A 7,493-nucleotide genomic window follows, 5' to 3' on the forward strand; every position below is an offset into this window, starting at 1 on the left:
GGTGTGGGAGCAGGAATGGATTTCCAGTTGAAAAAAAAATGCAGATTGCAGCACTCTGGTGACTTTTGAGGACACAGATTAAACTCCAAGTGTCCTCAACAACCCTCTAAAAGGATGCAAATGACCAGCTGTCTGCAAGGAGCATGAATCCTTCCATCCCCCACCATCCAGTCAGAGCTGAAGAAGCTTCTTGGAGGAGAAGTGAAACATCTTTAAAGAAGACACAAATAAACCTCCAAGTGGCCTCAACGACCCTCTAAAAGGATGCAAATGACCAGCTGTCTGCAAGGAGGATAAATCCTTCTGTTCCTCACCATCCAGTCAGAGCTGAAGAAGCTTTTTGGAGGAGAAGTGAAACATCTTTAAAGAAGACACAAATAAACCTCCAAGTGGTCTCAAGGACCCCCTAAAAAGGATGCAAATGACCAGCTGTCTGCAAGGAGTATAAATCCTTCTGTCCCCAACCATCCAGTCAGAGCTGAAGAAGCTTCTGGGATGAGAAGCTAAACATCTTCAAAAGAAAAAACAAGAAAGTCCAGGTTGCCTCCTGGAAAAAAAAACGGCACCTTTGTGACCTGGGGAGGAAGAGAAAATTGGGTGCAGGTGGAATATAGAAGAAGACTCAGACAAGACTGTGAAAAGCGGGAAGACCATTTCTATTTTCAACACCATCAAGATTTTCTCTAGAGGTTTTGGTTGCTTTGATTAGGGCTGAACTAAATATTCTTTGCCAAGGTAACAGAAAAATAATTTCAGCTGAAGGGAAACTATTGGACAAAAAATGTTCAATGCCTTGCATTTCCCAAAGTGTACCCACTTACAGTGCTTAAAATGGCATACCTGGTTGTATTCTATGTGGTACAAGGGAATGGGGGATTACCACCGGAAATCTTTATTTGCTCAAAACCTCCATAAATCTGGCCCTGTTAGAATAGCAGAGTTGGAAGGGACCTTGGAGGTCCTCTAGTCCTGCTTAGGCAGGAAACCCTACACCACTTCAGTCCGATGGTGGTCCAATCTCTTCTTAAAAACTTCCAGTGTTGGAGCATTTACAACTTCTGGTGGCAAGCAGTTCCACTGATTAAATTTACTATTGGAATAAACTACCAAGCTTCAGGTGACCAAATTCGATGGACGCCGTTGAATAAATTGTGGGGATTTGAGCAACCGAAGACAAGGTGCAGGTGTGGAAAAAAATATAAGTGTGCTAATGCAGTTTGCCCCCTTTGGGGGAATGTATGGAAGAGGCTGAAGGATGGGCTACTTATCCTAACTCGGGAATAGCAGAGCTTAAATCTTATTCTAACTCTAACTCCACTCCCATTCCTATTATCTCTACTCTACTACTCCCACTCCCATTTACTCTACTCAACTCAACTCAACTCAACTCTACTCTACTCTACTCTACTCTACTCTACTCTACTCTACTCTACTCTACTCTACTCTACTCACCAGATGTTAAATAAAACATTTTCCTATTTAGGAGAAAAACCTCTGCACCAGAATGTGGGAAGAAAGCTTGCAATATATAATCAGCCTGATTGTAAAGATAGTGAAGCAAATCCATAATACTTTGCATAGTTTGGGGATCGATACAGCAGGAAAAGATCCTTTGGGGTGATTGTTTCAGGATTGGGGTGGTTAAAGCCGAAGGAGCTACTAAAAGCCAAATGCCCGAGATTTGCCCACCCACCCCCCTCCCGGATTTCAGAGCAGTGACTATAATGGAAATAGACAACTTGAGACAAACTTTTTTGAAACCGAAACAAGGCGTGGAAATACAAATGCCTGGATAGAAACGTACGGGTTTCTTTTTTTAAAAGGTTTCAATAAGAGCAATTGCTATAAATGTGGCCCTTTCCACTTGGATGGGCCCAATTAGTATGAGATGTATATTATTGGCTCTTTATTAACGTGGAATGGCCTGGGGAAACGGGAGGAGGAGGAGATCCATTGCTCTCCTGGTTCCATCCTTAAAAGGCCGGGACGTTATTCAAACCACACCGGTGTTCTCTGCAGCCTTTTTTGGGGAAACCACACTGCAGGCCTTACCTGGGCCAGGTGTGGATCCTGACCAGAAGGTAGGAGAACTGGAAAAACATTGATGCAACCACAGCAGCTGGGAAGAGGAATGACTCCAGAAGGAGCATTCCTGGAGCTGACTTTGTGGTAGTATTGGCAGGGGGGGAAGAGAGATACTAAGGCAAGGGTCTCCAAACTTGGGAACTTTTAAGACTTGTGGACTTCAACTCCCAGAATTGAGGTCTGCGAGTTGAAGTCCACAAGTCTTAAAGCTACCAAGTTTGAACACCCCTGTACTAAGGCATAGCTGGCTGGGGGATTCTGGGAGTTGAAGTCCACAAGTCTTAAAGCTACCAAGTTTGAACACCCCTGTACTAAGGCATAGCTGGCTGGGGGATTCTCGGAGTTGAAGTCCACAAGTCTTAAAGCTACCAAGTTTGAACACCCCTGTACTAAGGTGTAGCTGGCTGGGGGATTCTGGGAGTTGAAGTCCACAAGTCTTAAAGCTACCAAGTTTGAACACCCCTGTATTAAGGCATAGCTGGCTGGGGGATTCTGGGAGTTGAAGTCCACAAGTCTTAAAGCTACCAAGTTTGAACACCCCTGTACTAAGGCATGTACTTTCCCCCAAATTGGGCAGGGACCTGTGCACCTGTTCAATTGGCTATCCTCATTTATCCTGCCATTTGGGGGAGAAGAAGATATGGGACATAAATAAAATAAAGGAACATAAATAAAGTAAAAAAAAATGTGCTAGGGACCTCCGTAGAGAAATGGAGTGTACCTGGATGCCATTCCGGGGTGTGTGTGTGTCTCTAGTGGAGACCCTGATTAAAATAAGCCCCCAAAGCAGATTGCTGCTGGGGTCAAATCATTATTTTTACTGTGTCGTTCGTCAACAAAATTGGAACGGTTGTGGTTTCTAAAATAAACGCTTCTAACATACCTGCGGGATGGAAAAGTCACCGCTGAGGTTGATATGAGACAAGCAGCTGACGAAAAACCGCAAACAGAGGAAGCGCAAAAGAGAAAATAGAGCCTATAGTTAAACTGTGAAATTAAAAATGTGCACAGGTGTTGGATACAGTATGTTGTCTATTTCCACTATAGTCACTGCTTTTTTGGGGGGGTTGAATAGGTGCCATATAAGGGAGAGGCATTTCGAGGGAATGCAGTGCCCCAAAAAAAGCACAGCTTGTGTAAGGGGATATAGAAAGCTGATGCCCACTTCGTTGTGGGTCCAATTGTGTGCCCCCCCACTTTGTTTGCGAATATGTGAACAGTCTCTTGCTGCTCCCAAGTTATCGTCTCTGTTGTAGTTCCCTCGGCGAAGTAGTTCTGTTTCTCACAGCTGTAAAAACAAGAATGTAGACGGGATCAATTCTATCTGCTGTAACCAACAGAAACTTACACAAGGGATGCCGTGGAGGGCATAGCTGCACAATTAGATGCCACCAGTGGAAAATGCCATCTGGGAAAAGAGAATGGCTCTGGGCATGATATTGGGGGAGAAAGGAGGAGTGTGTGTAATGCTAGGAGGGAGGCTTTATTGTATCCCAAATGCCAACGCACTTGATGAGACCATCACCAGGGCCTTATAAAGTCCCACCACTCGCCTAGTAGAAGAATTGGCTGAGAACCATGGCATAGCTAGTAACAGGCTGGCTGGATTCCCCTCCCAACTCCCGACATTTAGGGGTAGTAGTAGATTAATAGGAGGTCGTAAAGCATGGGACTGAACCAGGCCTATCAACTGGGCCTGGCTAGGAAGGATTCGGGGCCGGTGAGAGGGATGCATAAAATTTGCTGAGATCTGTAACTTGAGGTGGGTTTCGGTTGCTGAAGCCTCACCAGCTCTTTGCAAACAGCTTTTCTTAATAAACCTTTACTTCTGGCTGAGCCACGCATTGTGTGAATTTGTTATGCACACCTAGGACCACAGGTAAGGGACATGTCAAAAAAAAAAGCCACAATGGTGTTTTTTTTAAAAAAAAAAAGAAGGAAAGAAAAGGGAAGAATTGTAAGAAAAGCAATAATAGCGAAATGTTGCTTTTGCAGCTTTCATAGATTTTTTTTTTTAAGGACCAGAAAAGTACTAAGAAAGTGGGACGCGGTGGCTCAGTAGGTAAGAGGCTGAGCTCGTCGATCAGAAAGGTCGGCAGTTCGGCGGTTCGAATCCCTAGCGCCGCGTAACGGAGTGAGCTCCCATGACTTGTCCCAGCTTCTGCCAACCTAGCAGCTCGAAAGCATGTAAAAAATGCAAGTAGAAAAATAGGAACCACCTTTGGTGGGAAGGGAACAGCGTTCCGTGCGCCTTCGGCGTTGAGTCATGCCGGCCACATGACCACGGAGATGTCTTCAGACAGCGCTGGCTCTTCGGCTTTGAAATGGAGATGAGCGTCGCCCCCTAGAGTGGGGAACGAGTAGCACATATGTGCGAGGGGAACCTTTACCTTTAAGTACTATATAGAAAGTTAGCACCCACCTCCCTCCTGGAATAAATAAATATTCTAGGAAATATTAAAAAGGCAGAATATTATATTTTCCAAGCAGAAACATGTTTTTAAAGACAAGCAACTCCCTGCAGCTCCCTGCCCCCCCCCTCCAGCTCCAGGGTGATGGCATTAAGACACGGCCCTCAGGACATGGTAGGATTAGCCCTCTACCCATTTCACCACATGGCACCTGGGAAGATTACATCACCCAGCATGGCTCAACCAAGCCTGGGACATGGGACAGCCTGAAGAGACAAGCTTGCAAAGGAATGCAAGAGTCTCCCCAACCAACGAGCCAAATTCACGGTTCCAATCCTAAAATCACGCTCAAGAATGACACGAAGCTGTGATCTTGGGTGAAATGGCTCAAAATGGCTCTTCTCTGTGTCCACAGAACACTCTTTTTATTTAGAAAAACAAGTTAATTACAGCGTCATCAGAGAGAAGCGTATCACATGGTACAAGTAAAAAGATCACAGCATTCTTCAAAATAAACCAATCATAAATCACTTCATAGCGAAAGGGTGAGCAAAAGGAGAACAAAGGATTACAAATTTTATGGCATTTAGAGGGGGGAGAGGAGGTTGAGGCATGTGTGTGTGGGAAAAGTTGGTTCGCATCTTGTTTGTTACACTAAGCTGCATTTATGACCATCAAGCCGTAAAGATGTTTCTTAGTGTGAAGATAAATCATTCCTGTGTATTTGTGTTCCAGAACAGAAACTGCCTTTCACACAAAACGTCCGGAATGAATTCTAACACTTTCTTATCTTAGGAATGTTTCTTTTGCATGTCAGCTAACTGGCCTTGGCAAATTTTCACTAGGCTTTAATTCAGATTGCTTTTTTCCTAGCTAACTCACCTAGCCAGTCATGGCGACATCGATTTCCTACAACAGCCTACAGAGGGAGCTAAGACCCCCACCCCTGCGAGTCTCACAGCCAATGGGATACATTTCTTACACAGGAACAGGAAGCTCGTGTGCCCCCACCTCCCACCCCAGGGCCTGAAACTATGTGGTCCTGCCCACCCAGTGGTGGGATTCAAATAATTGAACAACCGGTTCTCTTCCTTAAATGACCAGCTGGGTAGGCGTGGCTCGGTGATCATGTGACTGTGTGGGTGTGGCCAACTCAACGTCACTCAGGTCGATGGGGAGCTTCGCCTGTTGATTTTTATTTTTTGAATAAACACAAACACACACCTTGAAATCATCTTCCATTACATGTTGTAGAAAGTGGGTCAATTGGTTACAAAGAACTTTCGTGCATCCCTTCCACGGTCATCACCTATGGTTCATATCAAGTTATCTATTTTGCGTCACATATATTTATATATATATATTGCTATCATCATCATACCTCATCCTTCATATGACTATGGTTGTTTTAACGTCCTGTTGGAAGAAACGTCCTTCTGGGTTCGGCTCCAAGTGGGGGAAAAGACACTGGAGACATGGAGGCTGCTTGGAAAGATGGTTTTAATGGTGGACAGGGCCACATGGCTTGAGTCCTGAACAGAAAAGGGGATCACATGCTTCAATGTTGGTGGAGAAGAAGAGAAGGGAGGGGCTGAGATGCTGAAAGACCCTGGTTTTATGTCCTCTCTGGCCTTTGATCTTGAGCTTGTATTCTGATTGGTTGTCATGCTCCCGTGGGCCCATGCAGGGGCAACTCTCTAGGCATGCGTTTTGAATCCAGGTTTGGTTGAGTTCTCAGATGCCATGTGGTCATTTGGGTAAAGGGCCAATATTATCATGCCTTAATCCCATCCTCCTGGAGCTGAAGGGGAGAACTCTTTATTATGTAAAGTGGACTAGCTCCAGGCTTTAACAGCTCATTGACAAAGGGGGATGGGCAGGAAGCTGCAGGCAGCTATTCTGTGATTTAAAACATGTTTCTTTCTTTTCACATCCAGAGAAATATTCTGCCTTTTCAATATTTCCTAGGATATTTCATTTTTCGGGGAGGGGGCTGGGTGATAATTTCCTACAGTCCCTTTATAACAAACAGTCCACAATTTAAAACAAATCTGTAAAACAGGTGTGTAGCGTTGCAGAAAATGACAGGCTTAGACATCTCGGGATGTCTAAGGAAGGAGAAGGAGAAGTTTATTGGCAGCCAGTTTCAGAAAACTAGACCAAGGCTAGTATTGCAAGTTCTGAACCACCTTCATTATCGGAGCACACATTCTTATACATGCAGCGCAACACGGAAACACTTAACTCATTTCTTATTGGTTACCTTGAGGAAAAAAACCTTATAAGGAGATGGGGTCTTAGTTCTCCTTTTGTCTTGAGCCATAGGTACTGACTACGTGTCTGTAAGCGAACCTTGTGGTTTTGGGCTTTTGACGTAAGGACATTTACTGGACTTCTGTGGTTGAAGGCTGATGACGTTTCTCTGTCTTCTTACAAGCAAGCTTTTTATCTGTCCATTGTAGGAAGTTATCACCCATCCCTCTCCCAGAAAAATGAAATATCCTAGGAAATATTGAAAAGGCAGAATATTTCTCTGGATGTGAAAAGGAAGAAACATGTTTTAAAAGACAGAATAGCTGCTTGTAGCTTCCTGCCCACCCCCACCTTGTCAATGGGCCATTAAGAGGGCCAGGCTAGTCCACTTTACATAATAAAGACTTCTGCACTTCAGCTGCCGGGGGATGTCCCAGAAGGACATTTCTTTCATCACCCTTATGCCACGTCTTGTTTTTATATTTTAACCCACATTTTATTCTGCTTTATCAGAATCTCTACAGACTTTTAGCTGTGCAATTTGGGATGGACACCCTTGGAATGATGTGAGAGAAGGAATGGATTTCCAGAAAAAAATTGCAGACTACAGGAACGATTTGCAACATTGCCACGTTCCCATTTTTGGGAGGTTGTTTGAACTCTTCCCCCCCCCCCCCAAAAAAAAACATAACCCGCCAGAGCGCTACATACTGCTCCCCCTCCCTATTCCCCGCCTTTCCACCC

Source organism: Thamnophis elegans, chromosome 1 (assembly GCF_009769535.1).
Source record: "Thamnophis elegans isolate rThaEle1 chromosome 1, rThaEle1.pri, whole genome shotgun sequence".
In the NCBI taxonomy this organism is placed as follows: Eukaryota; Metazoa; Chordata; class Lepidosauria; order Squamata; family Colubridae; genus Thamnophis; species Thamnophis elegans.